This window comes from Trachemys scripta, chromosome 7 (assembly GCF_013100865.1).
Source record: "Trachemys scripta elegans isolate TJP31775 chromosome 7, CAS_Tse_1.0, whole genome shotgun sequence".
Taxonomy (NCBI): domain Eukaryota; kingdom Metazoa; phylum Chordata; order Testudines; family Emydidae; genus Trachemys; species Trachemys scripta.
In genome coordinates, this window is record NC_048304.1 from 13583283 (window position 1) to 13607984 (window position 24702).

General features: G+C 41.3%; 1 protein-coding gene across 6 annotated transcripts in view; it reads left to right on the forward strand.

Moving 5' to 3' along the window:
• Positions 1-14768: 14768 nt before the first annotated feature.
• The window catches only part of CNTN4 (contactin 4), a 642022-nt gene continuing 632088 nt past the window's right edge, over positions 14769-24702 (forward strand). For 4 of the 6 annotated variants that reach the window (XM_034775265.1, XM_034775266.1, XM_034775268.1 and 1 more), the window contains exon 1: positions 14771-15015. The gene's annotated coding sequence lies outside the window, so the exon portion shown is untranslated. Of the gene's footprint in view, positions 15016-24702 lie in introns of all 6 variants that reach the window. The other 2 variants (XM_034775263.1, XM_034775267.1) reach the window with 2 other exon arrangements.

The window sequence follows — 24702 nt, forward strand, 5'->3', positions numbered from 1 at the left end:
TTCTCCAGTTGTTCCACTAATAGCTAATGCCTATTGGAAGCATACTATTCATGAGATTGTCAGCAAATGTTCTGACTCCCTTCTCATCTGAGTGCAATTCAATGTGTTTATTTTGGTCTCTAATGCCCAGCATGGCTTCAGCCTTGGCTATCTGAGAACTAGCCTCTCTGCCTATGAACTGCTGATGTGAATGAGTGTTGCTGTAGCCAAGTTGGTCCCAGAATATTAGCGAGACAAGGTGGATGAGGTAATATTTTTTAATGCTCCAACTTTTGTTTGGTGAGCGAGAAAAACCTTTTGAGCTACAAAGAGCTGAAGAAGAGCTCATAAGAACAGCCATACTTGGTCAGAGAGGAGAAGCAAACAGCTCCTTATTACGCACGCTCAGGGGACCATAAAGTATAAGCCCCCAATCTGGAGAACATAACAATGGCCATACTGGGTCAGACCAAAGGTCTATCTAGCCCAGTATCCTGTCTTCCAACCGTGGCCAGTGCCCCAGAGGGAATGAATAGAACTGGTAATCATCAAGTGATCCATCCCCTGTCGCCCATTCCCAGCTTCTGGAAAACAGAGGCTAGGGACACCATCACTGCCCATTCTGGCTAATAGCCATTGATGGAGCTATCCTCCATGAACGTATCTAGTTCTTTTTTGAACTCTGTGTGGCTGGTAAGCTTGTTTCTCTCACCAACAGAAGTTGATCCAATAAAAGATATTACCTCACCCATCTTGTCTCTGATGTGAATGAGGTCAGCTAACAGTCCTAAGACTGAAGCATGAAGGGGCTGGTGACAGGGCAGTAGATACCCACACTGGACTGACAAACCTGAGTTTTCTTGGCCATCCAGGCTCAGTGCATATCTTGATTTCTCAGATAGTCACCTGGTAGAGATTGATTTGGCTGTAGGACTGGTATCTTGGCCACCTCTGAAAGATGTAAGTTGTATTCACTTGTGACAGAGTCCAGGTCACCTGATTTTTATGGAAAGCCACATTTCATAAAATGCCATCAACAAAAACAATCTGAATTCAAAACATTCTCATTTTAGCATGCTCTTATCCTAACCAAGTACCCTGTGCTCAAGCTTAAAAAGATCAGTACAGTTGTTTTTCCTGATACTTATTAAGCCTTCTCTGTCCCCTGAATAGTTGTAATAGAAGTAGATTCCTCACTGACAAGAAAGCATGGGAAAAGACTATCGTTAAATGGGTAGTAGGTGCAAAATATGGCTCTTATGGCCATCTAAAGAGGCAGCTTCCAGCTGCTGTTCCCTTCTCCCCTTGCAACTAAACTAAGATAAGCTTCTCTGGTAGCTGATTCACTGCCCTTGGCTCTAGCTCTAATTTCCTCAACATCTGATGAGTAGCAGCTCTAAATCTGTCAATATGAAGCACAAAAGGATCTTATTGATGGTCCAAGTACGATGGCTTTCATGGAGGGTGCCATCAATCTCATGTCGTACACATCCATTATTGCTAACAATTTATATTGCATGTTCGGTAACTCGTATATGGTGCTTCGTGACTTTATGCTGCTGTCCAATATACCACAGTCTTTGTGCTACATTTATCAGACTTAATATATGGCTGGAATACATTTTTGGGAAACCATCCTTATTTCTAAAGTAGCTTGCTATGAGATACTCTTTATTTTTCCATATAAGTATTTTGGCACACCTTGAATTATTCCCCATTGTTTGACTCTCTTCCTGAGAAGCAGCATTGTTCATTAAGACTGTCATCTAATGCTCATAAATCAATGGAAGAGGCTGAATATAAGCTTTAGTGGAACAGCTCAGCATTGTTAAGGAAGCAATGCACTTCCTTAAAGCTTCAACAATACACTCTCCCTTCCTTTGACTGGGCTACATCTGTTTATCCAAGGTTCTTAGCTTCTACAAGATCCCAACTGCACTTTTCTCTACTCTTTTGTAATAATGAAATATCAGCTGACTCCCACACTGATGTAGTGAGTATCATAGTAGATTACACAGAAGTAGAGTTGAGGGGCAAGATGTGTGGATCTATTACATTAATTATACTTCTTACTAATGCTACAAGAAGACTACTTTTGTTTCTTGATCTGCCTGCATGGGTCTGATTTGCAAAATGAATGCCTGGATTAGGAATTTCAAAATATGTGGCCTGATCTGCTGCAGCACTTCTGGGGAAAAGCCTTTTGGCAGCTGTAATTCTCAGTTGCTGGTGGTGACATGGTGAAGTAATTGCATCTCTGAAATATTGTTTCAAGGTGGCAGATAAGTCAATAAGATGGGACTTTGTGTAGATGTTAGTGGTGTATACCACATAGAATGCAAGCTAGCATGGTCTCATTGCTAGGGTAATGAACTGGAAGTAGTGGGTCCTATTCCTGGCTCTTCCAGTGATCTGCTGCTTTATAACTGGGACAAGACACTTAACCTCTCGTGTCTTTGTTTTCCATCCCATCCTTTCTGGACCATGTCTATTTGAATCATAATCTCTTTGTGGCAGTGACCGTCTATTGCTATGTGTTTGAACAATTGGGCCCCAATTCTGATTTAGGTCTCTAGTAATTCAAATAATTTTAAAAATAAATAAATCTGTCCCTCCCTATAAGTCCTCATATAATTTCAATATCTTAGGTAGTATATATGTACTGTGTTTCATGAGGATACAGAAAAGATGCAAATATTTAAACACAAATTTGAATATAATTTTCCAGACATTACATAATAGCTCCATTAACTTTTTTTTTATAAAAATTACAGAAATGGTCCTTGACTTAACAATGGTCCCCCACTGAAATCTTCACAGCTGGCATTTGCAAGTAACTCGTGTTACCATGTTATTCCTTATACTAACTAGTAGTAACATTAATTAAATAAAAGGTGAAATTCCATAGATTTTAATGGCAACCACTATGTGTTTTATAGTATTGATACTGCAGTATTTTGGACCATCACTGAGAAATATTTTAGTACTTTTATGTTAGTAGTTTTGGCACATACAGTATATACTTTAGGCTTAATTTTTTACCATTAACAAATTTCACCCAAGATCTTAAAAAAAAAAAAAAAAAAAATCATGAAATGTATACAATCAGAGACATTATTTTCAGAAAATAGCCTTAAATAGGACGGTTTATCATTATTTATGTCTTTGTTAGCAAACCACACCAGCACATCTGCAATTTATGATTTGAATGGTGTTACTGCTACATAACTCTGCAGCATACTTTAAGAGATGATTGATAATAACTAGGGTGACCAGACGTCCCATTTTTAAAGGAACAGTCCCCTTTTTTGGGACTTGTTCTTATATAGGCCCCTATTACCCCCACACCCCCATCCCATTTTTTCCACAGTTGCTATCTGGTCACCCTATTAATAACTTGCTTATTAAATGTCCCCTATGCCCCTCAGAAGATTGATGGGAGGAAAATGCATCTCTGATGCATTGTCTTCTAATGGATTTGTCTTTACCTTTAATATTGACATACTACTACACTTCAGCATCTAACTGTAACCTATCGTTACGTGAATCAGGCTTATTGTTTATTCATAAATTGAAGGATGTTTTCACCTGCTACTTTATAATTTTCATTTTTTTCTCTCTCTTCGTGGTTTGTAATGGCCGCTAGAGAAACCTTTCAAATAAAATTTCTTTATCACTTTTTTGCTTGGCACAAATGTATGTTTCCCTCTGTTTTTGAGCTGAAATTAGCATGGTTCTATTTCTGTCCTTTTTTGTCTCGATATTGATAATAGACTTTCTTGCTCAAAATTGCCTCTGTGGCTGCTCGCCCTAGGGAAAGTCCAAGAGGTCTTACAGTTCAAGACTGTTCCCAGTTCTTTAGAGATGCATCACTCTTCCTAGCAGCCACATAGGATGTAGTCTTACATCACTAAGTCAATGGGAATTTTGCAGTTGACTTCAGTGGGAGCAAAATCAAGCCCACCATGCTAATTTTGGCTACTCACCTGTGCAATCACAGGGTCTACCTGTGACAGTGATCTATATCTGTGTATGTACATATATGTGTGTGTAAGATATGTAAATGGTTAGGGTGCCAGCAGATGGTGCTCAAGAACAAGTAGCATACTTTCTGGCTTCCTCTGGGCAGCTTTTTACATCAGCTCTTAACACGGCTCAGTCCAATTGCCATGCTAATTGCAATTATTTTCAGGGTATAATGTTGAAGGGACACAACATTATCATTTCAAGAGGTGAACAGTGGGGTGCCTCAAGATTCCATGGTAGGGCCAGTGTTTAATGCCTCTATTCATGAACTGCAAAGGGAATGAGCAGTAAGGTAGTGACATTTGAGGATATGCACACAACTATGTAGGTTATTCAAGTCTAGGGAGAACTGTGAGAAAATTCAGAGGGTTTTAGCCAGGCTAGGTCAATGGGCAACACACTGGTACATGGAAGTTCAATATTAATAAATGTAAAGCAGTTCATGTTTGAAGGAAACCATTAAAATTTTCTTGCCTTACAGGGTTCAGACTCTTTGTATGAACTCGAGTAAGGGACCTGATTTTCACCGTGGACAGCTCTATTTGCAGTTGTGGTCAAAAATGGAAGCAAGATGTAAGAAAGTATAAAGGAGGAGATGGAGAGTAATATAGAAAATATTGTAATGCAATTATATAAATAGCCTCTCCTGGAATACAGTGTGTAATACTTGTCATCTGATCTTAAAAAGAGTATTGTAGAGTTAAAGATGGTTTAAAAAAGAATCCTATATAGTGATAGACTCAAGGAGCTCAATCTATTTGCAGCTTAACAAAAAGAAAGTTAAGGGGTGACTTGATCACAGTCTATAAGAACCTACTAAGTGAACAAATATTTGATAATTCTCTCTTCAGTCTAGTAGACAAAGGTATAACAAGATCCAGTGACTGGAAGGTGAAGCTAGACAAATTCTTACTGGAAATAAGACTTATTCTTTTAACAGTGTAGGTGAGTAACCATTGGAACAATTCATCAAGGGTTGTGGTGGATTCTCCATCACTGGCAATTTTTAAATCAAAGGTGGATTTTTTAAAAAAAGATGTTCTAGTTCAAAAGGAATTATGTTGGTAGAGTTCTATGGCTTGTGTTTTACAGGAGGTCAGACTAGATAATAACAATGTTTTCTTCTGGCCTTGGAATCTATGAATGGTGACTAATGATTAGGGGCCATGAAAAAAAATCTTATATGAAGACAGATTGAAAAGATCAAGATTTTGTAATCTTAGAAAGGAGATGAAAAGAGGAGATGACAAGAGTCTATAAAATAATGAATGGCCTAGAGAAAGAAGATGGGGAATTTTTGTCCTTGTTTCATACACAAGAACTAGGGGAAATTCAATGAAATTAAAATATGACAAATTAACTGATACAAGGAAATACTTTTTCACACAATATGTAATGAGTTCCACAATCTAATTACCACAAAATGACATTGAGGCCAGGAACTTAGCAAGATACAAAAGAGGGATTGGACCCTTAAATGGATAACAACAATATCCAGAATTATAATAGCGTTAATATAAATTTTATAGTGATATTAAACCTGATGCTTTAGGACTTCAGCCTATCCATAACTAGTAAGGGTTAAGAGGTTTCTTGCATTTTTCTCTGGAACGTGGTGCTGGCCACTGTCAGAGGGTAGATAAAGGATTAGATGGATCACAAGTATGATCCAGTATGGCAAATCCTATGTCCTATGATTATCAACTCCCCTGTATCCTGACATGAATTCTCCCTAACCAGTCATCCAGCACTCCATTGGCCTGAAAATCACATCTCCATGGCCAATCTCTCTTGGGAAGAAAAGCCATCCCTTCAGCCACACTCCTGCAACTGGATCCACATGAGACCACACAAAGATTGACTGAGGTCAATGGAACACCAAAAGGCTGGAGGCATGTGGATCAGATTGCAGACTTAGAGCCTACACGTGAAATACTAATGAATTTCTGGTGCAGCATGTATGATGGAAAGTGACTTCAAGTGCCTGGACATTTTAAACTTTTGCTAAAAAGACAGCATGGCATTTTTGATGGATGGTTAAACAACCTTTTTTTCTTTCCTTCCCCAGTATCTCCACCATTTTCTCCCTCTTATCTGCCCATTTTACTACCCACCCTCACTGTTTTTTTATCCCTGTAGCAACATGCTTTCTGAATTTAACGCAATGGCCACAGACATTGTTTTGTTTTTCAGTGAGGTCCTGGATGTGCACAGTTGGTGCATGAAGTTGATTTCCATCAATAGGCCCCACTAACCAATCTTTGGAAAATCCGTGACCACAGTCACCTATGATAAGTGTTTCTTTAAATACATTAATTCAATATTTTGTTTTCCATTTAAAATGTTTACAAGTAGTAAACTATTCCACTGGCACTAGACTGTATATTTATTAGTCAACTGCTGACTAATAGGCTTTATTATGCAATGAGTTTGTATCTCTTCTTCACATGACATTTAGAAATGTCAGCACCTTATCATGCCAACACAGTCTGAATGTTGTGTGTGCCTGTGTTTAAATGTATTTGCTTCTGATTTACATTTTTCCATACATGTTTTATCATTCAAAACTTCCCTTTTGTGCTGAACTCAAATGACTGTTGAACTTTTCTTTTAATAACTGAAATAATGAGGTGGATAGTGTTAAAATGTAATCTGAAAAGTTCACAGCAGATAATAGTTTTCTATATAAATGTGGTTCTTTAAGTACTAAGATCTAGAGGTAGATCCTAAACACAAGTAAAAATAATTTAAAGCCCTTGAACTGAGAAGCTGCAGTCTTTTCCTGTGCTGTTTTTTTTATGTGTTGAATTATAAATTACAATTATAATGGTACCATTCATTTTCAAATTACATCATTTCTATTATAAAACCCCTAATTTCAGGGTTTGGAAATTCAATCATAAAACTTCGCTTTGGACTCAGACATGGTATACAGGAATTTTTGTTCAAAGAGTTGGGAGGACATTTGGATGTCTTGGATGAATGCAACAAATACAAAGAAGACTAGATTCAGATGCTGTGTTGCACATTTTAAGATTAAAAACAGTCTTTTGCTTTTACAACTCTAGTTTAGGGTAAAATCCTGCACTTCTTAATTCGGGCAAAATTGCCACTGACTTCCCTGGAAGTTTTGCTGAGGTAAAAAATGCAGAATCAGTAGTGGATTTAGGTGTCTTCCAAAAAATTGTATCTTGAAAAGTGAGTGCAATCTACATGCTACACTTTTATCCATGAGCAGTAGGGACATAAATATGAACATCTCAAGGCCGTATGGAGGCTCTAAGGATATGAAATGAATTGTTTGGTTTCCATCTGTGACAGATATGGCCATTTCCTGCCATATCCTTGGGAGACTTTACTGACTTAAGTTGAAATATCTTTTGGGATCCATTGTATTAAATAAATGGTTTATATATTATTGTTGGCCAGGATTGTATCTAATCTTGCAGGGGGCAGATCTGACAGATGTAAGACCTGGGGGTTCAATGGAGTATATTGAACAATGTGCTCAACAATAATGGATTTTTGAAACAAAATGTTTAAGTGCTTTTCTTGCGGAATATGTAAAGGGAGGTGAATGCAAATTCCCTACTTTGGGTGAGGCAAAAAACCCAGCCCTTTGAAGCTACATCCTGAGGAGTGAGGAGTCTGCTGATCACCATTACCTGAAGCCAAGATCAATGGCCCTAATTGTGTAAAGAAAAGATTGAAATATTCATGGTGGTTCTGGTTCTGATCTGGAGAAAGCTATGATCATATAAACATGGGGAAAACCCAGTTGTGAGTTTAGAAGGATGGACAACTACCGGAACTCAAGGTTAGAGTTGGGGGTGACCTCTGGTAAGCTTTATAGCATATGTGTAGGGGTTTCATTGGCTTTTAATATGTTTTCTTTGTAATGCTTTCACTTTAAGAATAAATGTACTTGCTTATTAAGCTCAGTGTAGTAACTTGTAACTGTGGGCAATTACAATGTTCATAACAAAGCAAAGTGCAGATGCTGGCCTTTCAGATGGTCTGGCTCACTGGGGATATCATAGTGTAGGCAAAGAACTATGCAGCCTAGAACATCCCCAGTCTGGAGGGAGAGAGATCAAAATAGGTGATGGCTGAGGATCTGAGAACCTAGAAAGGGTTCCCTCAAGGGACCATGGAGGAGAAATACATGTGCTGTTGCCCTGAACTGTGAAACCATCCATCTCCTAATAGATAAATGTCCACATTACATAAACCCTCCACCATAATTGGCATCTCTTTTGGCCAGAGGCCAAGCATTGAATCAATTTGGAGAAAGGAAAACTCCTTCACTTTTAGAGATGATTTCTGAAATAAGGGTCAAAGCACATTGGCAGTACACCAAGGTGCTTCTTCCATTCCATCCCTTTTCATTGATGGGACTTCAGCCTCCAGGACTTTCAATCCAGCACCTCTTCATCAGCCCTAAAATCACTTAAAACATTGTCTAAAAGATTTATACTCCTAGGATTCAGTGCATTAGTGCCATAGTCTTTGAAAACAGTACCATTTATGTTGTCACTTATCTGTGAACTCTAGAATATTTACACATTATGCTGCAGATAATGCTCCTGCAGAAGTTTGTTACAGTCTATTGCTTTTTAAATCTCCTTTAAAATGCATATTTGGAATGTAATCTCTAAATGAGTGTGAATAATTATTTACATGAAAGGAGCTGCTGTGGCCAGTATATGAGAATTGAAAATGCATTTCCTTTTTTTAGAGCACTGTTAAGAAAACCCACACACAGGATATTAACCTACATTGCACCAGGTAAGCAGAGTTGTACAAAACTTGCTTTAAGAAACTGTGAATGAGCTAAATCTTGACCTGGTTTCGGGCTGTCAAGGCTCCTTCCCCACTCTGAACTTTAGGGTACAGATGTGGGGACCTGCATGAAAACTTCTAAGCTTAATTACCAGCTTAGATCTGGTCCGCTGCCACCACTCCCAATGTGCTAATTCCCTTCCCTGGGTAGCCTTGAGAGACTCTTCACCAATTCCCTGGTGAATACAGATCCAAACCCCTTGGATCTTAAAACAAGGAGAAATTAACCATCCCCCCTCCTTTCTCCCACCAACTCCTGGTGGATCAAGATCCAACCCCCTTGGATCTAAAAACAAGGAAAAATCAATCAGGTTCTTAAAAAGAAGGCTTTTAATTAAAGAAAAGGGTAAAAATCATCTCTGTAAAATCAGGATGGAAAATAACTTTACAGGGTAATCAAACTTAAAGAGCCCAGAGGAACCCCCTCTAGCCTTAGGTTCAAAGTTACAGCAAACAGAGGTAAACACCCTAGTAAAAGGTACATTTACAAGTTGAGAAAACAAAGATAAAACTAACACGCCTTGCCTGGCTGTACTTACAAGTTTGAAATATGAGAGACTTGTTCAGAGAGATTTGGAGGGCATGGATTGATGTCTGGTCCCTCTTAGTCCCAAGAGCGAACAACCACCAAAACAAAGAGCACAAACAAAAACCTTCCCCCCACCAAGATTTGAAAGTATCTTGTCCCCTTATTGGTCCTTTGGGTCAGGTGTCAGCCAGGTTACCTGAGCTTCTTAACCCTTTACAGGTAAAAGGATTTTGGAGTCTCTGGCCAGGAGGGATTTTATAGTATTGTACACAGGAGGGCTGTTACCCTTCCCTTTATAGTTATGACACGGGCTTTGTTACAAATGAAGAATTCACCCCTAGTTCATTTTAAGTTTCTGAACCCAGAATTGGTTTCAAGCATATCAGGGCTTTGTTTTGAACAAGAAATGAGGTAAAACCATGGGTTTGTGTGTGAAAATGCTGTTTTATCTGAGTTTTGCTTTGACTTTTTGGGGGGATCATTTGAACCTGCGACTTAAAGTGAAACTCATGGGGTAGGAGCCCACACAGATCAAAACAGAGGAACATATCTGCACAAATCCCTGTTCACTGCAACCATTGAGCTACAAGAAGTGCTAGAATTAAAAATCCCCTGAGGAACTAGCAAATACCCTTTGCCTACTAAAGATAGCCTTGGTATTTAATTAAAGGTCAAACAGAATTGTACTGCAAACCTTGGGGATACTTTGAAGTAGTTACTTAAGACGGGGTTACCTAATGAAGGCTTCAGTGTACAAGTAAAAATCATTTTCAAGAGAGACACAAGCTTTAGGATAATGAAGCTACTGCCAAGTGAAGTTGTGCGGTGGGTTCTGCATCCCTAATCCTGAGGCTTCACCCCAGCTCTCATATATCTTGTCCTGACATTTTGTCATAGAATAAACCTCTCCAGAGCCATGCAATTCAGGGTATGTACAATGAAACTGAAATGAGGAGGAAGGAACTGGACATGCAACACGGTACATATGTTTGCCAGACTCCTTAGGTCCTCGTTTATAATTCTATATCTGGACATGATAGAATGGTTAAGGATTGTGCCAGCTTTTACATTTTACTTGGATTGGCTTGCCAGCACGTGTTGCAGCCTTCATGGTAATTAAACATAGGTTTTGTGTGTTTAATTACTATTATCATGCTATGTACTGTTCTTGTTATGATGCCCTGAAACTGGTATTCTGATTGTCAATCATCTAGTACAATTACATAGCTGTGTGCTTCTGAAGGTTGGTCTGTAAGGCATTGGCCAAAATGTCAGCCTTATTATTACAATTGATCTTAAAACAGTCTGCAAGGCAGTTTTGTAGCTGAATTTATCATCCTGTCTATGAAATATTTTAGACTATTTTCTAAACAGAATGCATCTGAATTTTGAGCTAGGGCCTTTGATTTGTGACTGCTTTTGTCCACCTTTGACTTTTTCATGAGTTTATTTAGAACAAAGCAGGTGGGCTTGTTCAGTGATGGGTTATAAAATATGCACAGAAAATGTGCATGGGTGAAATGCTGCTTAAGCAAGTAATCTCTTCGCACAGCTGTCCCATGATTTACCTATTGCACATTATTTGCTTTTGCTCACCACCCAATTGAGGGGATGTGATGTATTTCTCTGGTGTTTGCAAAGATGTTGCATGCTCAGCTGGGCTATGATGATGTATTCTACACATGTCCTTTCTGAAAAATTCGGAAGCATTTTCAGTGTTGATTTCCCTTAAGAGTTATTATACCCCACACAGATTGGCAGTGCAGTGCCACAATACCTGGATTTATGAGGTGACCTTGGAGACACAGGCACTCCCAAATTGAAAGCACTCGGAGCTAAACCTGAAATATATATATATATATATATATATAGGATTACTGAGCACATGTTACCATTGTATAAATCAGAATGAGATTATGCAAATCATAAATAACATTTATGGAACAGCTCATGAAATACAGCACTAGAATTCAATCATGTGCTGGTCAAAGGCATCCCTCTCACATCTACCAGATCTAGCTCCCATCCAATCTCAAATCGGGAGTTGATTTCAGTGGAAGCAGGATTGTGTCCCTCTTAAATTCACTGTGGGAGGCTGATTCATTTTATTGGATTTTGAGTCTGTTTATTTAGATTGTGCTCGTAGATGCTGAGCAATGTCCATTCCCATCAAAGACCGTGGGGGATGCCCTCAGGATTGGGCCAATAGCAGGGATTTGGGCGGTGGGGGTGAACCCTGATACTGTGTGATTCTTTCTTAGGTACTGGGAAACTCACACATGCTAACGTTTTCCCGCCCTCACTGCCTTTTGTAATATCCCAGGCGGTGCAGTCTGAGAATGCTGAATCCCTGCAATTTGTCTGAGAGAGCTCTCCTGCTTTCTGACAGAAAACTGGTCAAGTTGTTGTTAGGATCCTCACTCTCCTAGCTGTTTGGGAAAAGTCAATTGATTTGTTTTTAAAGCCAGGAGCTGTTCCAATAAGGAGGTGCTGATAAATGGCAATGAAACTGCAGAGCGGAAGCATGTGGTGTGCAGACCGAGGAACAGCAATAAATGCAAACCCAACCTGCACTAATGTTAATTGTCATTTGGTTTATATCAATGTGCAGTTTATTAAACCATAAAGCAAGGCAATGTGCATAGAGAGCTGCACTGGAGATAATTAAATATAATCAGAGTTTCAGTTAATCCACCAAAACCCAGGAGATGCACAGTTAAGGTTAAACACCCTGTTTGCACTAAAGACACTGCTTGCACAGTCATTAAGAACATACACTGAATTTAGATTGCAACTCAGGTGTAAAGGCGGGTCCCACCTACAGCTTTAAACACAAATTTCCTTCCTTTTTATGTCTTGAAATAACTTTGGATCGCTAAGTAGCTGTTGGCTTACTTATTTGTAACAGCTAGAGGCTCTAATCAGGATTGATATCTTCATGGTATCAGATGATGTACCTACACACAGGGAGAGACGGTCTTGCTCCAAAGAGCTAAATCTACATAGAAAACAGGTGCAAAGGGCAATGTAGAGGGATATACCATATCTGCAAAACAATCATAGTGATGGAAAACACCATGTATGTTCTACTCTTCTTGTCTGAGTTGATTTTTCTTTGGGATTTTTTTTAAGTGTGTGATGAGGGGTCAGGTTGGGGTGACAAAGAAGGCATGCAGGTAGGGATGGATACATAGGAATAAGGGAATGGGAAGGACAAAAGAAGAGGACTAGGGAGATTGAAGGTGAATGGAAATAATGGAGAAGAAAGGCTGGTGAGAAGCATGGAGGGCAAAGAGAGTGAGGCTGGGAGCAGAGCAAATGGCCAGTAGGTAAAATAGAAAACAACATCCAGAGTTGTAATTTACGAAGTCAGAATCTGATGCAATCACTAATGTTCACAGGTGTAAACCAGTAGGGTGCTGTGTGGGCTTCGTTCTTTGCTCCTTCTGAAGGGGATTGCTTCTGGCTCTTGGGCTTGCTTAGACTCCAAGAGCTGCTGCTTATACTTCCACTGAGACCAAGAGGGTGGGGAGTGTGGGCTGCATGGGCAGAGCTGGTTGAAAAAATGTTGACACAACTTTTTCTATCAAAACTACCATTTTGAGTGTTTCATGGAATCCACAGTCTGGCATTTTGAGCACTGAATCAAGCAGAACAGGGACTTAAACCTGAGTCTCCCACTTCCCAGCCAAATGCCCTAATCACTATTGGTTATTTTGGTGCCTGTTGCTCTCTCTCACTTTCTCTTGTTTCCCCATTAAAATGTTTGAAATGTCTCATTTTTGTTCCTATGTAGGAAAAAAAAAAAACAATTTGCAAAATGGAATTGTTGTTTTCTGGCCACCCATATGCCTAAGGCCTGGTGCACAGGCATGTGCTCTTATGATCATTAGGTCTTGAGGAGGGCGCACAGGTGGGGGAAGGAGAACCAGTTGGCCTCACCCCTTGCCCCCTTCCCCTTTCCCCCAACCAGTAGGGGCATGCTGCTGGGGTAAACTTTCGAGTTTTTCAAAGTATATCTTGTCTGAATAGAATCCAGGCCTTTTTATCAACATCAAAAGAAAAAAACAGTCTTAATGTTCTGAAATGAAGCCTCTGAGTAAAAGTAAACAGAGAAATAAATTTTTGTTTTGATTTTTGGTTTTAAATAGGGTGGGAACATAGACTTGGAAGAACTTGATTTTTATTTTTTTAATTTCCAATGATAATATCTACATTCATTTTAAGCATTTAAAAAAGATTTTTATCTATTAAAGCCCACAATTTTGCACAACTGTGAAAATTTAAAGTATTTTTTAAAAAAATTTATTGATATAAATTTTCACAGTAGTGAGAAATTAAGGGTGTGTGTGCCAGGCAATCATTATTTTAATACCAATAAACATTGAGATTAAAAAGTTAAAGCTTTATAATCATTATAACACAAATTGTCACCATCACACATCAAAATATACCAAGTAAATATCTTTAAATTAAACTCAAAAGTTCTCAAGCAGCATTTTCCTTACTTTGCCTATCTGTAAACAGCACTTGTCAGCCATGGAAATATTTTTTGTCCCTTTGTGTATGGTGAAAGTGACATTTACTGATAAAAATCTTAACCCCTCCAAGCCTAACTTAGTCCAGTGGATAGGGCATCAGCCGGGGGGCCAGGAGCATAGGTGTCTATTCCTAGCTCAGCCCCTAAACTACTGTGAATTTGGCTGTGTCTCCACGCTGCAAAAAGAAACCCTGCCACAGCCAGTCTCAGAGCCTGGGTCTATAGTGCAAAATATAGCCCTGTATATGTTCTGGCTCTTAACTGGGCCAGGGATGGGTTTTAGAGTTCCAGCCCATACAGGTACATGGCTATTTTTAGAGTGAGCCAGAGTCTGTGTAGACCCAGGCCTCCAAGTCCTGTTGGAGGGGTTGGTTGGTTGTTTGCTGTGTAGACAGACCCTAAGTCACTTCCTCTCTCTGGTCCTCTTTCTCCTCTTTGTCTGGTGTGTTTAGACTGTAAGCTCTTTGGGGCAGCCCCCGGCAGAACGGGGTCCTGATCGGGGTTGTGCCTCCAGATGCTACTGTCACGTCAATCATCATCAGTGACTCCTTGAAAGCCTTTTCTCTGCAAGGGAGAGCGGAATGACTCCTTCTGCAGCAAAGTTGTAAACCCGGCAAGCAGCTGTAATGGAAACAGCGACTGAAAGTGCGCTGGAGCCGTGCAAATCTGCCTCCCTCGCATCAGGGGCATGTTAACACGCACAGGGAGGGAGGCATTGCAGCCAGGAACCTTTGCACCGTTCCCCGCACGGAGGGCAGGGGACGAGGAGGAAAGGGGTTAATGGAGGAGCCGCGCCGCTTGTAGTTAACACACACGCCTGCTCTTTAATTCTCTCCCCCCCCCCCCCCCACGGGCGGCGAAGGCTCAGGTTTTGGAGGGTGGGGTTTGCTCCGCGCTCCCAAATCTCTGACGTTCAATGTTACGGCCAAAGGCGGCTCGGTTTAACAACATACCTCCGGGCTGCACGGCAAACCGGGAAGGTAGCGCTCGGGCAAAGGACGCTCGGCTCTTCAGCTGCACAGAGCGGAGGCTCAGAGCAGCCGCTGCCGGGCGGGGGGAATCCGACTGCGGCTCGCAGCCTGTCGGAGCCGGCTGGAAGGTAAGCCCCGGACCGGAGCAGAGATGCTGGCGACGCTGGGAGTTCAATGCACCGGCTGACTGCAGCGGGGGAGTAGGGGAGGGCGGTGTGAAAAAGGGCAGGAGCGTTCAGAGGGACCGGAGCTCTGGCGGCGATGGGCATCGGCTGCCTTGCCCGCCAGCGGATCGGAGCTCCCGGGGCTGGGTTGGGCGGGCTGCCGGGGCCGGGCGCGCTCCGCAGACGCGTGGCTCCTTGCAGGCGGGTCAATTGCGCCCTGGTTGGGAGGCGGCTCTAGCCCGTTCTCGTTGCAAGGGGAGGGGGGTAAATAAGTTTGTTTGTTGCCGGACGCGCGGCTTCCTCCTGCCGCCCGGGGCTCGCCCTGGGGAAAACCGCCCAAGTCGTGTAGGGTAGTAGTGCCCCCAGCAGCCCGCTCGCCCGTGGCCAGGCACCTTTCCCCGAGCCCTTGTGCTGGACGCTAACGGTCCCGGCGATGTACCTCTATCCCGGCTAGGAGACTTTTTTGTGCACCTGAGCAGGTTTGTTATGGGAGGGCAGCGAGGGGACCCGCCGGTGTTTGATCCTGCGGTTTCACGGCGGGGAGGGATTGGGAGGCAACATCACGCAAGGTTCGGAAGTTGTGTATTTGCAAAGGGACTTGTGAATTAGACTAAGGGCACACTTCCCGGTTGTCTAGTCTATATCCTTCATCTCCCCTTAGCTGCCCGGCCGGAGCCTGCGCTGCGGGCTTATCCGGAGAAGTCAAGGTTTTCCGATCAACTTTGCTAGATAGCGGCTATCTTTGCAGTCACCTTGGCAATAAAGCCAAGACGGCAGCACACAGGCTGTATGGCTCTGCTCCCCGTTGGCGATAAGAGACAGCGGAGCAGTGTGGTGGATCGCGGCGAAACAGACACTCGGATGATCAACCCTGAAGGGAATTGCGTTAGTTCTTCCTAATACTTCAGGGCGTGGGGCAGAGCTGTTAATTTATCTCCCTTGAAGCAAAAAGGGATGCGCTAGGTCCCTGACATTCTGCAGCACTGCGAAGCGAAACCGCGTAGGTGCAGCAAGTTAATGTTTCGCAGAATGCCAGGCTCTCTTCTCTGATCTTCGCAAGTCCAAAACGAAACGCACGACAAAGAGCGATCAAGCCAGTGTCCTTGGGAGATTTTTTTAGATGCAGAGTGCAGCTTTCCGAGCAATAGGAGAGGAAAGGACCAAGCCCAGCGTGTGTACGAGGGGGGTGGTGGGACCTGCTATGTCGCTACCTAGTAGAAACGTATGCATAACTTTTGCTTGTTGTAAACGAGTGTTTCTTGGTGTTTAGGGATTTGGGCTGCGCTTGCTTTCCAAGGGCTGATGTTAGCTTTCCGTGTTCTGAGCAACATAATGCAGCATGTTGTTTTACTTATCCCAGACAAGAGCGACTTGCTCTCTAACCTACACATTAAACGATGTTGCTTGCATAACAAGTGGAATTAGTTGGTATCTTACATACTAATTTTAGATCACCTCTTAGAATAAGTGAAAGCAGATTTCTGCAGGAAGAGATAAAGGCAGGCTTTTGCCCGAGGCAATGAATTTGTTTTTTTCTTACTGCATAAAAGAGAGTAAAATATTAAAGAGCTAGATGCCACAAGTATTCATATAAAATTATTCCCTCTCTTAATGAATTTCATTTTTGTATCTGTGCTCATTTAAAAAAAAATCTATCCTTATATCTTGATGTGGTTCGTAATCTTTATGCTAACAGCTAAATTACTGGAGTTATATGCAGTAGAAGTTGATGCAGGCTTCATATTAAAACTGTCACGTTCTTTTTGAAAGCCTTTATTAAATAGTTATTGGTTTTTTCTTTAAAAAACAAAACACCTGTTTTCACTGCTGGGGATGCCACAGGGCATAAGATCAGCATGTTTAACAAGGCTAGTTTGCCATCTGAAATAATCCACTCATTTCTCTAGCTATTAGTAAATCTTTCCAACATATCCTTCTATGTTTAGATGTCCAACTCAAAACTAACAGTAAAATCTGGTGCTGGGTTGGGGGGGGGGGGGAGGCGGCGTGTAGGGAGAAAAATTCCTGGTGCTTCTGCTACTTCACTTTGCTGGAAACTTTGTGTCTTCTCTTTCTGGGTACATCAAAACTTTTGTGTCCTTAAATTGCATTTGCCAGTTACTGAATCTGCCTAAATAGCTTCTGAATAATCCCTTAAAGTCCCCCCGTTAATCTTCTACCATAACTATTTATTTTATGTGGATAATCCCCTTCTTCTGCAGTAGTTCTATTAGTTTCTGTACTTCCTCATTTAGAGGTACGTAGGCAGTTAATTTTCCCAAAACTCCTGATTTCTTTTAGGCAATGGCTTCCAGTGGTGAATGCACTAGTATATTGGTTTCATCTTCACAGCTACTGTGTGCACACCAAAAGCAAACTAAGGGCATGATCCAAACATCACTGAAGTCAATGGGAAAGATGTCCATTGACTTTAGGAGGCTTTGGATCAGGTCCTCAGTGAACTATGGCAGGATGAACTCCTGAATTTGTAGGTATTTGTAAATAATTGTGCATGTGCTCAGAAAAAATATTAATTTTTCATGTTTGAAAACAGTACCCATTACATGTTAGGTTGTATGACGATCATGCTTAAGTATTGCATAGTGAAACCACACACTAAATGCCTGGATCCTTAAAGAGCAGTTTGATTTGAATGTATTCAGATGAGCTGGGATGACCAGAACTGAAGAATTTGGAAATCTCTTGCAGTTTAACTTCAGAGCTCTGTTCTAGCCTCTTTCATTTTCTGATGCATAAGCTTTTCTTGGATCACTGAATGTATCTGTTTAGATGTGAATGGTAGGAGGTGAAAGAGCTTTCCCTTAACTAGAGGAGGGCCAGGGAATTTTGCCTTAGCATAGGGAAATTTAATGGTAAAATGATACTGAGTTCCTTTAACCATGAACTTGCATGAGAAATCCAGTCATGTGCTATTGATATTTGAAATTCTGTACTGGAATTGTGTGCAGCCATTCGGTGCCTACATATGTTGTGATGTGACACCAGTTGCAACTAGTGGCCTCTAGTCCTCTTTCCCATGACTCGAAGGAAGGATGTTTGACTCATATCTTTTAGTAATAACTCAGGACAGCACTCTTTATGATGGCTGGTCTTTGAGATTTCCACCATCCTTTGCTATTACTGGCTTATTTATATTTGTAGTCCCTCTATTGTTCGTTTTCTGAATGCTGATGTTTTACTGTCAGCTGAGAATCACTTGTGCTGGAGTCAGAAATAATAGCACTGCAAGCCAGCAGACAAGTGGTGTTGCTGAGTTCAAACAACTTGCAGAGTGAGTGTGTGACCTCCACAACGCATACGCCTCTCAGTCACCTGGAAGCAAGAACCTCTATTCGTTCCTGAACCTGAGTCTCCTAGATGGATACAAATGTTTGCTGTTGATCTTCAGGTTTACTTTTCTGTCTTTTTTACACTTATGACACCGTTGGGTTAAAATTCCTATATTTTATTTTTTAAGAAGCAGACAGATTTCCTTATCTGTGTTATTAGTAACACTTGTGGGTATTAAAAACACAAAACTCATTTCTACCATCAACATAATGCTGTTAATGTTTTTTTCATTATTTTCAGCTGCATCTGTTTCACATGCCATTGTGGCTGGGTTCATGTTCTGGTTCCATTTAGCTATCTTGGTCTTGATGTAAACTCCTAGTGGAAGACACAGCACAGGTAGTTTTCACCTCAGTGTAACTAGTTGAAGTCAAGACTGTGCCCCCACCCTGCTGGAGTTCACATTCACTAGCTATACTGAGGAAATGACCTCTGCCTTGTAGGAGGATCTATAGATATATCTCAATGTAAGTACACGTAGCATAGCCCTACACTAGCATCATGCTGCAACGTTTGGGTTTCAGACACTGCTGGAGAATATTAGTTCTTTAAAAATAAAATATTTTAATTAGAATCATAGAGGGGAACCTCAGGAGGTGATTTAGACCAGCCCCCTGTGTTGAGGCAAGAACACGTAAAATTAATTGAAATTAAGATAATCACGGTCCTATTTCTGATGATGATGGATTTTGTAAAATGTGGCTTTCTTACCACACCTGTATTTGTGGCCTAAATTGACCTGATATTGTCCCTTTAAATATTGTTTCTAACTCACTTTCATGTTAGCTGTGATCTGCCACTTACAGCTATACACGAAAGTGGTGGTAATTTTGAGAAGTGTTTGGAGAACCAGATGGGAATTTTCCTTCAAACACAGGAATTGTATACTGTTTGTTGCTGCATGAGTGATGTCCACCTCTGGTGCAAAGGTAATCACAAACACAGGAAAGTAACATGAATCACAGGAAATACACAGATGTCAGCTTTAAAACTCGAAACCAGCCAAAAGTATGAGTTGTACACATTCTTATTGTCATCTGTTACAATGGTTATATGAATGTTGTGATGCTAGTGATTCATTCTTTTGATTATTTGTTAGATGAATACCTAATGATGACTCCTAACAAATCTAATGAGTTAAATGGCAGTATATAAGCACTTTCCATTCCCTCAATAATACACCCCCCACTAAAAAAATATTAATTGGGGATTGTGATGAGGTGTTCACCCCACACCAGTCTTGAAAGGGTTAGGGTAGGCTAGATGGGCCAATTAACAGCATAGGCTGCACCTGGAGGGAAGCCAGGGCTCAGTAATGCTTAATTAAGGATGAAGCTAACCTAGGCAGGAGCAGGTGGGACTTTAATAAAGCTAAGAAGCTGAGAACAGAAGGGGAGCAGCTGAGAAAAGTAGTCTGCAGTCACTCCCTAACAGGAGAGAGATGTGTTGGCAATTACAGGGTCTGGCAAGAAGCCAAAGGAAGAAGTAGCCACAGGGAGTGGAGGAAGCTCAGATGGGTGGTAAACCCAGAGCTGCTAGAGGATAGAAGAAGGAAGTAAGACAAAGTATGGGGCAGTAGCAATGAAGTCTGGGATCATAACTGTAGACTATAACTGCAGAGCACAGGATCCCAGGGCTGGAACCTGGAATAAGGGGTGGGCCTGGGGACCCTTATCAGCTGTTGGGGAAGTGGCACAGCCTTGGATGTAGGAGAGAAGACTGCCTGGAATGGCAGAGGGACAGCTTGTTCAGAGAAGCATTGGTAGACCCTGGAACGTGGGGACTATAGGGACCTGGCCAGAGGGTCAAGTCACAGAGAATCCTGGAGGGCGAGGTTGAGACAACAGGCTGAGCGACCGCTGGAAGAGGCATCCAATCTTTGGCAAGCTAATCCCCAGATGAGCCACAAAGATGTGCACCTGTTACAAAGATATGAAAACCTCAGATGTCCATGTTAGGATACATAAGTTTCACATTTCTTTGCAGAACCTGGGCAACAACATTTCATACATGAAGCAATGGTTGCAAGACTGTATATGCTGTACTGAGGAAGTAATTTTGTCCTTTGCTACTCCCTAGATCTAAGAACTGTTTTTTAATCTTAATCTGAGGAATGAAGACCTATTTTAATCTGATACCAACAAAAATAAAGGCAGGTATTTTAGAATTGTTAGGTCACGTTACTGAAATGGTGGCCTTTGTTATCAACCAATTCAAAACCTTTTAAAAACATTTAATCTAATGATTTCATAATGATGTGCATGCTGCATAAGTAGTATACTTCCCACCTGGGCAAAACGAGCAGGCTATGGCCCTATTAATGTAGATTGGGATTTTGTAAGGAGCCTAAAGCACCTACCCCCCAACATCACAGTGTAGGTATAATAACATGAAGGACTTAAGTAGGGTAAGCTCATCACATTGCTACTCCGTTTTTAAAAAATCTTGGTTAATTTTTTCTTAGCAATTATGGCCTATTTTCTTGAATACCTAATCTTTTAAGATCAATGTCTCAAAGGTAAACCACATGATTGCATTACATAGCTTGAAGGGGTAAGAACTTGGTCTTACAAAATTCATTGTTCTGTTAATTCTTCCATAAAGTCCCAGTGAGCCACAAGCTGAGACTAGTACTATACTTTTTTTTAAGGCATACAGTGGATTCTATATCTTCATATTTATATCGTCAAAAACAAACAAACAAAGTGACATTTAACAAGCAAGCAAAGCAAATATTCAGGGAGAATCCATTCAAATGTAATTTTTAGTTTAATTAAAGGTTAACACAAGAGTTTAAAAAAAGAAACACTCCTCAGTAATGACTTAATAGTTACCATGAATACACTCAGTTGAAATGAACCTTAGATAGTAGAGCTCAGTAAATAGAATGATACATTATGAAACCACATCAAATGGGTGTATGTTAAGGACCAAAAGATGACTGCTACTTAATACACATTTTTCCCTATTCACCCTTTTCCCTTCCTCTCACTAACCAAATCTGTTCCCCTTCTGACCTGACCCCCTGCCCACCTCAGAGAATTGGGCTTTTCCCACATTCTACTTTCCCTTACCAAGAAGGACAACCTTCTTCCCCTCTCTCTCCCATGATGTTCCTTCCCCTTTCACACTTTGGTCCTTTCTCGCTCCTCTGCCCAGTCTAAGGTCTCCATCACCCCTTTAATTATTCCCTCTACACTTTATAATATTCATGTTTAGCCTATGGTCAAGTTTTTGGTATAGCTGCTATCTTCAAACTTGCATGTTCTGAGAGTTCCCGAAGTTAAGAGAGTTCTAGAATGTGTAATATGGCTGAAGCCAGAGCATCCAAGATTTGAGGACAGCACCCAGGAAAGTAGAGATTGCCCTATGTGATTCCACAAGGGCCCAAGTCAAGGTAGCAGGGCCTCTGATGGGCAGAATAGATGTTATACTGGAGAAGAGGTGTTCTTATTAAAATTGATTCAAACCTTCATTTGAGTTTGATGGCTGGTCTAGAAGGTTTAGGCCAATTCTACTTTATTAGTAACTCAAAACTCATTTGCCCATCTGTGATAGGGTAGTCCACCATAGAGGGCAGTAGCTTCCAGTGGTCAGCCCATTCAGCCACCTGACTTGAACCTCTAAGGCTTGAGAAGGGTCCAAAAGATACACGTAGAGACTGAGTCCTGGTGCTCAGAGAAGGAATCAGGGTACTGTACCTTTAAGGGACTGAAACCCTGCAGAGAATGCAGGGAAGGGCAAGGCTCCCCTCTAACCCAACCAACTGGGAAGAGGTTGGGAGAAGAGGAGACATATAAAGGCTGCCTTCTCCCTCACAGCAGGGTGATGCTGACAACAGAAGGTTGGCTTGCTGTACCCTCCAGATTGGAAGGCTAATTAGGCAGGGCCTTCAGTGGAGGGGAGCTGGCAGAAGGCCTTGCAACTGACTAACCGAAGGCAAGAGGAATGAGGCACAGTCCCAGATCCAGGGAGATGGCTGAGAGGAACTTCTATTCAAAGGAGAGAGCTACTGACTGGTTTAAGGCAAGGGACAAAACTGCTAGTGGTACAATCCATTCACTGAAGAGAGAAACAGAGACTGGCTTGTAGGCAACACCTCCCGAGCTAGTCCCAAGAGAAGCTTTGAGGAACCACAGAATATGTCTATGCTGTAATTAAATGCCCATGACTGACTTATGTCCGCTGACTGTGGGGCTCGGTCTGTGGAGCTGTAAAGTTGCAGTTTAGATACTCAGGCTTGGGCTGGACCCTCTCCCCACCCCACGGGATCCTGGATCTTGGGCTCCAGTCCAAGCCCCAACATCTATACTGCAAGTTTTCATTCCCGCAGCCTGAGTCAGCTGACATGGGCCATCTGTGGGCATTTAATTCCGTGTAGACATAAGCTCCGAGTACAGGTGGGGATACTAGATAAGTGAAGTAAAAGTAGGAGCATCCCTGGGGAAAATGGTGGAGGGATTGAAGGAAAGGTCCTTAAACATGTAAATAGGGTTTGTTGGCTGGAACCTAGAGGAGAGGGCAGGGCTGGGTTCCCCCATCTCTTCCCTAGACCAAGAGGGGAAACATGGGCAACAAAGATCAAAAAAAGCCAATAACGGCTGATAGAGGCTGGGAGATGGGCTTGGTAGACATTAGACTTTGAGTTTCCTATTTTGGCAACCTTTCTATTTACTGCCAAAGGGGAAAGAACTGAACGGTGACCTGGCCAGAGAGCTAGGCTGCACACAACGACAAATTGTTGAGGCCCCCAGAATGACAGAAGTGGGCACTAGTCCGGGACAATCCCTGCAATGCCTCATCCAGGCACTAGAAGGCTCTATGGAGGTGAGAGATTTGATGACACCACCCCTAAATCATATACAATACAAGGTAATTGTAGGCTTGAGACAATATATGCCTTTGCATTTTATTTATATAAAATATTTAACCTGATTTATACATTTCCCATTTAAACCTGATATGCATAAGGCTTAACAAGTAATTTTAGTCTTAAATTAGAGGACTAAGATAATGAGCAAACAATAAAGATTATTTTGTTTATAATGGAAAAAATTTGCATTACAAATGGTAATTAAACCTTCACGTCCTGGATGGCAGTAATATACAAGGGTTTTTTAAACCAAACTTTAATATCTATCTTATTAAACACTTCTTATGCAGGTGATCACAGGGTATTATTGCCAATACTTACAAATAACATCAAACCTAGACAGTTATTCATATATATATATATATGAATAACTGTCTAGGTTTGATGTTATGTATATTAGAAGCATATATATATATATATATATAATATGCTTCTAATAATATATGGATGTAATGGATGTAAAGACTTAAATAGCTATCTCTGAAAGTCCACAGAGTTTCTGAGTTTATGTTGCATGCATGTTTTTTTCATGATATAGTTAGTTCATTGTTCTGTTCTCCAGCCTTTGTCTTTTATTATCTATAGCTTGAAAAATAGTTTGACCAGGTGCCTTTCCCAACCTGCTCTGCAAATGCAGCCCTCACTTTAGAGTCCAAACTCTCCATCCTCAGTTTAATCAACAGTATGATAAAGTTCAGTTCAAGCTGTATTTAGCTGTTGCCCCTCAAAACTGCTCAGCCCATTGCCTTGATCTTCATTCTCCAGATAGTCACTCCCACCTCCATTATGCCCAGGTTAGATGGGGACTCGCCTCTCTCCGTGAATCAACAAAACTTGTAAATGATGCCAAGAGGGTTATTGTCGGCAATGTATCTCTGTATTTGATTAATGTGATTAAATACTTAGGCCAAATTCTGAGCTGTTTTAAACCTAATGTACTCCCACTCCATTTAGTTACAACTTTTCTGGACATGGTACTATAAATCAGGGCAAGATGTGGCCTCTTAAATTTCTGTTTTTTGTTAAGGTGAATTTACTCCTCATGAAAAGTGACAGTCTAATAGCTCTGAAATGTAATCTTCCATCTAGCCACAGGACAGGCATAACGGAGTCATTGGGAAAAGCCGGCTTGTCCATGTCGCTTCATTACTGTCCTGGAATTAATATCAGTAGGGTTCAGAAGTTATTCCAATTGCCAAGCCTCTTAAAACCTTGGCTCTTTTGTGGGACAATCAAAGATATGAATTTTGCTAGGGTGGAAGCTTGTTCACTCGGCACTGGAGTGAGACCACCACAACTTTATTTAGGCCACTGAACCCCTGTCTTCAAATAATGATGTTTTATCACTACTAGACTGTTCTGGTGGAGGGGGATGAAAGCTCTTTATTCCAGTCTTTTGAAATGAATTCCTGAACAGCACAGAACTC